General features: G+C 38.4%; 1 pseudogene; it reads right to left on the reverse strand.

Moving 5' to 3' along the window:
* Positions 1–32: 32 nt before the first annotated feature.
* On the reverse strand, positions 33–4323 carry LOC131772406 (endonuclease/exonuclease/phosphatase family domain-containing protein 1-like; annotated as a pseudogene).
* Between the last annotated feature and the right edge of the window lie 1677 nt (positions 4324–6000).

Here is a 6000-nt window from a genome sequence, read left to right on the forward strand (position 1 = left end):
CGTAAAGAAACCGTAAAGAAACGGACACCTCGTTACCAGGGTCATTCGTTTTATTCGATTGTATGTTAACAAGGTACAAGTAGAGTAACTGTTCGCTGAGCTAAGATGAATATGGCATAAAAATAACTGAAAACCATGGAAACAATTAAAAAGGAACACTCAGAGGAAAAAAATACAAAGGAAACGGAATTCGTGGCAGTAAACTTCAAAAGATCAGCGCGATTTTCGTCATGTTTATCTCGCTTTGTATGAGAACGTCAATCATAATGTTAAAAAAGTCATTTGTTAATATTTTTCGTGGTACTGTTATCCTGCCAGTTGAAGGTTGTTATCAGGCTACCTTAAAATATCAAGAGTTCATAAATGAAGAAGATAAACAGGTAAAGTAAGATACAGGAGACCTAGCCGATACTGGAAACATTACATGTTACTTGGTGGAAAAGAAATTTCACGCTTCCCTATTCTGCTTTGTAAAACACGCTTCTTTCGATACTACTGACCATAGCAGTGCGCAAGACGCTAGTGAATTATGTGATCTCGTCAGTTACTATGCCTTTAAGTTACTTTGCACCTTAGAGGCAGAGTAACCGATCAGTTGTGCGTTTGTGTGGCGTTCATTTAAACACAGGAACTCCGATCTTGTTGTTCCATCTTTCGTAGTATATTAAATTTTAAAAAGTCTATCTTACATTGCAGTTTTTTTTCTGATAATATAATTCGCATTAGTCGATAATTTCCTTTCCATCAATAGCGATGTCCTCGACACTCACAAGGCCTTCGGTGTCGTCGAAATCTCGATCGCAATAGAACTCGGCCCAAACCGGACAATGATCGGAGACGACACCATTCCAGTTCCACCGACCATCAGGTATGGAGGGGTGGGTGAGACGCTCCCTGATCACTCCTAAAAAGAACGCAAAAAGAAAGACAGACCTAGATTGCTTCCGCCTTCACTAAAGACTACAGGTAATATCTCTCCATCACGCGAGTCATCGCGTGTAAGCTCTGAGACGTTTTTTTTTTCCGCTGATCTTTTCTTTCTCATGCAAAGGATTACTTTACGAAAGAAGGGGCTGACATTAGACTAACTCAAACAAAGGTCGATTCCAGAGGGCCTTTCGATTTTGTCGTGAAACTAATACCAAAGTAATCACAACGGACCAACCAGAAGAAAAAACAATCTCCAAAAGCCAACGAGAACTCAAAGTGAAAACAACCAAACTGCCACCTCTACTCTCTAGACGTAACAACAAATTTCTCAACAGTGACAAGCCGACAAAGAGATACATGAAATAGATAGTTAAGGATAATTTTCTCTTTAAACTTGGGAAACGAAAGGGTTAGACTGGTGTTCACATCGCAATATGACGACATTACCTGACTTCCCAGTAAAATGGTTTGATTTAGCATGCTTGCTGATCCAGATTTTATCATAATTCTTGGATCCTTCCATGTTTTTGGTGCTTATGTTGGTGAAAGTGGACGCTGAAATCAAATTAGCAAGCCCGCCTTCCCGCATGGCATCAAATTCTGCCAAAAAAGTAAGACTTACATATTAGTAAAATTCAACACGTTGACAGTGATATCAGAGGAACCACACCAAGTTAACGAAAGAACTCTATGTTACCGGGCATGTTCAGTAGCATATCACAGATGACGTCAAAACGAGTTAAGAACAAAAAAAGTGGCACGTGAGGCGCAGCAAATGGACAAAATACACGTTAACCCTTTGTCCCCTAAGAGTGATTAGCATCTAATTTCTCCTTAAAACATCACCCCTGAATCAAACATTAAGGTCATGAGAATGAATGAGATGATCACCAACTAAAGAAGCTCTTGATTATTGAACACATTCTCCTTATAAAAGCCCTTGGAAATGTCTGGGGAGTAGCAAGGAGAATATGCATACTGATGTTAGGAGGTAATCGGTTAAAGGAAACAGTTTAACATCAGAGACTAAATTAAACTTTTACCTTCCATATCTAGATCTGGTCCAAGGTTAAAATCTCCAAGAACCATCATGTTTTTCTCTCCTACAGATGACAGTGAGAAAGAAAACCTATTCGTTAATGGGACAATGACCACGCAGAAAAGTGATATTTTTGTTGAGGACATGGTAAACAAGGTAAAGTGTAACAATATTTTAGCCAACGTCTCCCTTAATCTGAACGATAGTTCCCCCAAGTTGTAACGTATTTCTCTGCTAACCAGTCCAGAGAAAAGGACAGCATATCAAAACAATATACCCTTAGAGAAAGATGTTTTTCGTCTTGTTACGAGCGTGGGACAAAGAAAAAATTCCTATGAGGAATAGCCACTATGTCTAATACTAAATAGCAATTTGTGGTTTTTCAAAGACCACAAATTGCACTTGCCTCACCAGCTTGTGCAAATTTTTGTTGTCTTTGACAAATTTACTTGTGCTGATCAACACCAACTTGCACTTGAAATCATGTTTTTACTTACACAAAAAGAACTGATAATATTTTCACATCAAAAGGTGCCTTCAATTCTTTATCTAGGTAACACTTATGAGAGTGTCACAGAGTATGAAACTGAAAAGAAAATTTAAGTAAAGCTCAAAGGCAGAATTATCAGACTGATGTTGCTAAAAAAACACAAGAATTCTGTCTCTCAATACGTTCATTAGCAAATAAAAACAAAAAAAAAGCTAGTCAATGACATCCATTACAGATTCACACCTGCTGAGAGAATTTCCCTTAACTATCAACAACTTCCTCACAGGATTCTGACCCTTGTCACATCATCTAGGACTATCAATTTTGCTGTTCACAACATATCTCTTTGCTCAAAAACTTCTGTTATAAACATTCCATTTTTTGGAAAAGAGATTTGTCAAGTGAACACTCATGGTACATTTTTCCTGTACCCTGTTTGTTCAAACATTGGTAGACCAAAATATTTGTGTAAAGGTTATGACAGCCTACAAGAAAATTTGCAGTACCCGAAACATTTTGCCTGAAATATCTGAAATGCAACATTCCCAGTGCTGTTCAACAGCTTTCAAGGTCTTTACAGTTTCACTTGTTGGGCTGTTCAGTTCATCTTTGATCTGCAGACGAAAATGAAAGTTTAAGCATCACAGATCAACACTCCCTCCATCTCTGTAATTTAAATATATTTTTTCCTCACAAAAACATTCCTATTTTACCTTAATCAAAGCATTAGTGTCACCAATCTCTTGGATAGCAAGTATATCAAGTCTATAGAAGTGAAAGAAAAGTTAGACATTAGATCTTTGCACTAAATATGATTTCCAGCAAACAAGGAAATAATCAACAATTGGTAGATTTCCAAAGGGAGTTGTTTGGTGGCATAGGCCACAGTGCAATCATCTATCAAGAGATTTAGAACTACATTTCCAAAATATCTGTTACGGCTGGTGGAAAAAGTATGCTTACAAATGGGTATTCCTCTGGTACAAAGCTAATGGCTTTCAAATTAAAGAAGGGAAGAAACATTGTGTTTTGAGCTATTCATCTGTTGCTCACATTAATTAAGAATCACCTAATTAGGAAGTTTAAAATATGCTTTCATGTAAAGAAGAGTACACTAAATGCTGGACTGAAAGCTCATTGTTGAGCTTGGAGCCTGGGTCCACTATGCTAATATTTCATTTTGGGAAACCAAACTTCACTTAAGAAATATTGTGTTAGCTGCCACACCAACTGCCGTTCCCTTACCTTGCAGCAATGCCATGTTTCAGACATTCTACATGGGGTTTCTCAAGCTTACAATTTTCTCCAGATTGAGACTTACCCATTCTCTAAAACGGTACAACAGATAAGATCCTCTTTACTCCAGCATTATCTGCTTTATCAGAACGAAAGTACTGCAAATTCCATGATTCCTCCTGCAAGGTATTGTTATTAATTAAGTAGGGAGTCGTTTTGGGGCATCTTAGGAATCTTTGCTTGATGTAACGGTCACTTTGGTAGACATTACCATTGTCCAAAAGTTTTTTTTGCTCACGCTCCATCTGACTGAAACAATGGTCTCCTAGCTCAGCAAATGGGCCATGTTCTTCTCTGTGTGCTACAATCCTTCACAGCACAGAATTGATCCCGCAATGCCTTTATCAGGACTCTAAAAGCTCCACAGATGGCTGTGTTAATATCTATTTTCTCCTCTCCGTAATCCACAAATCCTTTTTCCCTCACGCGTTTAACACTAAAAATACGCTTTGGATTCTCTCCCTCGACCTTTTTCAACACTAGAATTAAAACCCAAAGAGTTCACTCTAACAAGAGTGTTGCTATCCCGTCTGGGCTGCTCAATTGCAAACTGTTGTAGTCCCCGCATTAATCTTTTTTCCAAAACAGCAACAATACTCTCCCATGGGTGGTCCTTGAGACCGAAACCTTTTCCCAAGCAGGAGCATGAGTAGAAGCTCGTTCAGCAACTTTTCTTTCATTTATTCCGACTTGAGTAAGTCCCTCGTTTCCTTTTTGTTCATCGCTTCTTGATCTTCCGCAGCATACGGTTAAAGGTTGGCGCTCTTCGAGCTCTGAACCTGACTCTTGATTTCTTTCATCATTTCTCCCACTACCAGTCCCCTTAATCTCGATTCTGTAGTTTTCTTTGGTTCATTCCGAGTTCGTCGACAAAAATTTGAGCATTTACAGCCCATCTCACGGTATAGGATTCGAATCCGCAAAAATCCGCCATGTGTTTTAGAGCCTCGCTTTCACATTCTCTTAAGTGAAACGCCGCTGACTCACACTTTCTCAGCAGAGATCCTTCACTGGTCCCTCTCGACTGAACTACACAAATTTGCATTTCTTAGAAGAGGAGTTTTTCTCTTCGTTTTCTTTTCATCGGTGCCATGCATACATGCTTTTCTGTCTTATTAAGTCTCAATAGTTCCAAGGATTTGGTTAAAATTTACACAGTAGAAGCTGAGAGAGAAATCGAAGAGGTTTTTTTATTTTAATTCTTGATTTTCTGCTTCCTTCTACACATTTACAGCTCGTTGACTGCAAAGAACTTATTTCCACGAATTCTAATTTTTTCGAGGTTATTCATTCATGACAAATGGAAACCCAGAGAAAAAGCATATTTAGGTCTCACTTCTCATGACTAAACTAGATTCAGATGGTTTATGTTTTTCTTGTGGTCTAAATTGGTAAACCTAATGATAAGATGTTTATTTTTTAGAAGTAGCGGGCGAAGGTTTACGAAGTTCACTACGAATAACTCGGTCGAAGGGAAACTATCGAAGTCGTCATTTAAAACGAAGCTGCATTTCAATAGCAGGAAATTCACGGCAAATGGAAATTTCCAGCTCAAAAGTGATATTCTTCCGGTAAAAATAGAAATTTTGACAACACCTAGAGGTAGTTTGCATGAAATATTTAGAAGTCAGAGCAAAACAGCTTAACCCGTTCGAGCTAAAAATAGTAAAGGTGCCTTAATTTAAGAAATAGTGAAAGTAAACATAGAAACAGGCAATTAAGAATTCAGAAGCCTTGCAACTTCCAGCTGGTTTTGTGGAAACGCAGGAAGATTTTTAAGGGAAAAGTTTCCATGACAACTGGCATTTCTCACTAAGGAACAGGTGGAACGTGCAATAGCTCGCCCCAATATGACAGACGGAGACCGCGAGAAACTGGGATTGAAAAATTAGAGAATTACGCGACCTTCCGGCGAAATTTCAGTGTACGTTACGTAAACAGCGTTTAATCGCAAGAAAATTACTTACACCAAAGGTGCAAATTGCTTCAAACAATCGAACAGAATGGAGCGCTCCACCATTGAACTTTTTACCCAATAACTACCCTCCCTTTATTGAGAGGAGATCTGCTTCTTTTAAGTAGCTGTACCGTGTTTTCTAAAATAATATTAATCCACTACTTCAGCGCGCTTGAGTATAGACTGTCTCTATCCAAAATTATGCAGTTCCTGTTCGCAGATCAATAAAATTTCCAACAAAATTATTTGTCGGGCTTTAACTAATAGATTTTCGAAAATTGGGCAATC

The sequence above is a fragment of the Pocillopora verrucosa genome, chromosome 3, assembly GCF_036669915.1.
Source record: "Pocillopora verrucosa isolate sample1 chromosome 3, ASM3666991v2, whole genome shotgun sequence".
Taxonomy (NCBI): domain Eukaryota; kingdom Metazoa; phylum Cnidaria; class Anthozoa; order Scleractinia; family Pocilloporidae; genus Pocillopora; species Pocillopora verrucosa.